Here is a 2972-nt window from a genome sequence, read left to right on the forward strand (position 1 = left end):
GCACGACATAGGACATGATGAGACATGGCAGGGCGTGGCCATGGCAGGGAATGGACATGGAAGGACGCAGGACATGGCAGGACGCAGGACATGGCAGGGCGTGGCCATGGCACGGTGTTGGACGTGGCAGGACATGGCCATAACATGGCGCAGGACATGGAAGGATGCATGACATGGCAGGGCGTGGCCATGGAACGGCGTCGGACGTCGCAGGACATGGACATGGCACGATACAGGACATGATAGGACATGGCCATGGCAGGACGCAGGACATGGCAGCGCGTGGCCATGGCACAACGTCAAACGTGGCAGGACATGGCCATGGCAGGACGTAGGACATGGCAGGGCGTTGCCATGGCACGGCGTCGAACGTCACAGGACATGTCCATGGCACGACGCTGGACATGAGAGGACATGGCCACGACAAGACGCAGGACATGGCAGGACGCAGGACATGGCAGGGCGTGGCCATGGCACAACGTCAGACATGGCAGGTGTTACACCCTATATTTTCGTACGTAAAAATGCGTCGTAAGCAAACTAATGCAGGACCAAAAATGAGATAATATTTAAAAGTATATAAAGTAAGTTAATCATGTTACCTCTGAGGTTACAAATATTGAAGATCATGAACAACAAGTACAAAGAGGGTTGGACAGTTCAGAAGCTAAAGCAATTAAATAAAACAATGTTTCATCGAAAGTCGACAAGTTGGAAATGTTATAACATGTACCTTTGGGGTGAGACTAGGGTGATTAACATGATAAGGAGATTATGTTATGATTTATATTATTTGTATGACATCCGTGTGTTATGTTTTGATGTCAAGCGAGTTGTGGAACAAAAGTCGATGAAAGTCATCACAAGTTACATTCATAAGTTTTACTGAAACTTTGGGTCAAATGTAACTGCGATTTTCTCCCAATATACTTAGAGTTATGGGGTGTTCCACCCATCAAATTAAAGATCTATGAGTCTATTTTCCAACGCATTAAACCATTTATCAATACGATATTGGAGTAGAGAGATATGTCATTTTTGCAATACTGCGCAAGCTGCTAGGTGACAAGTAGGTGTGTCACCTACTTGCTTAAATGAAAGACCAAAAATGGGACATTTCGGGTCGTCCAAAGAGGCCTTTTAAGGGCCTATTTTCTTCATATATTAGACTTAAAATAGAGCATAATAACCAGACATAAGCTTTGCAAAGAATCCTCTCAAAAATTTCCCACAAACCCTAATTGATTTTCTCTCCCTTTCAAGTTCCAATTGGAGGTAAAACTTAGAGTTTGAAGAACCAAGATAGGAGCTGAGTTATCCAAAAAATAAGGTGAGTTTACTGCTCTCTTTAATCCATTTTTTCTGCTGTAAATTCATGGTAAGTCGTTCTATACTTGTAAGAACTCACGGGACGGTGATCGGAAGCCGTGAGTTCGAGTTATTCACTTGTAGCGGACTGTTTTGTGGACTGTTTTGTGTTGCTGTTGGGCTGCGTGTTTTACTACTATTTTGTGGAGTTTTGGAGGAGGAAGGGGGTTTATAAACACCATATAAATGTAGGGTGGTTGGCTGGTCGTTCGTCATAACATTTTCGGGTCGTTTGACACTACTACGGTGGTCGTTTTGTGTACGAAGAGATTGGGGTGTGTTGGGCTGTTTTGTAGTATTTGATGGTGTATATAGGGCTGGAAAATGATGTATATATGTTGTTATTGTTCTGTTCTTGTATTGTTGGTGTTATCTTGAATTTGGAGGAAGGGCATATTATAGGGGAGATGCTGCCCGTTTTAATACAAAATAGGTTTGTCGTTCGTTGTGCGATAGTTGTACCTTTCGTAACTTAACGATAGTATTATTATCATTCTTGTAGATTAAGGTGCGAAGAGGTGAGTTCAACTTGGTGATTGGAAAGATTGTGATAAGGTATGTTAAGGCTAAGCCTTCCTTCATTTTGGCATGATCTCGTAGCTACATGTGTTAGTAATGAGACAAAAAGAGAAGTTCATATTCATGAATTTATTCACACATTCTAGTCTCAAAAGTTACAATATTATTCCTTATCGGGACTTCATATTCAGTTTAGTTTTGTCTTTATTCAGTCAAAAGAGTAGAGGGTCTATATATATATATACGGTATTACACTATTTTCACCACCATCGAGCTATAATCGGTGGGCAGGCCCCTATTGGGCAACCTCTGATCAGATGGAAAGTTATATACCGAGCCTACTGTGGCCGAGCGCCTATGAGCGAGCCCAGCATGGTCGAGATACATAGCCTAGTATGGCCGAGCGCCTATGAGCGAGCCTACTATGGCAGAGCAGTTATATATACCGAGCCTTATAAGGCCGTACAATTATTTTACTTACTATATTGAAGGAGTTGAGTCAGTATCAGCAGGTAAGTATATCTCCAGATCATCTTTGACTCCCAGTTAATTTCAGTTATCATATTATCAGTTCAGTTTCAGATTTCAGTTATTTTATTGCCTTACATACTCGGTACATTATTTCGTACTGACGTCCCTTTTTGGGGGCGCTGTATTTCATGCGTGCAGGTTCAGACAGACAGACGGGTAGACCTCCTCAGTAGGTGTTTCCCGAGTTCCGCCTGATCGGTAAGCTCCACGTCTTTCGGAGTTGCCAGGTCTAGAGTTTTGTGTACATCTTATATATATCTGTATATATGTTATGGGTAGGTCGGGGCCCTGTTCCGATCACAGTACATCTATCAGTAGAGGCTTGTAGGCATATCCTGTTGGTTAGTGCAGTATGTTGGGTTTGTATAAATTGGTGGTTTGTCAGCTGTAGTAGCTATGACGGCCTTGTCGGCCTAGCTTTATATTGATATTTAGTTAGCGCTAGTTTCCATTCAGTTTTATATTTTGCTTCGCAAATTGTCTTGCAAGGTGGCCCCATGGCCAAAGTATGACATTATGTGTTCAGAGTCCCTTAGTCGCAATTTGGTACGCCA

This window comes from Nicotiana tomentosiformis, chromosome 4 (genome assembly GCF_000390325.3).
Source record: "Nicotiana tomentosiformis chromosome 4, ASM39032v3, whole genome shotgun sequence".
NCBI lineage: Eukaryota > Viridiplantae > Streptophyta > Magnoliopsida > Solanales > Solanaceae > Nicotiana > Nicotiana tomentosiformis.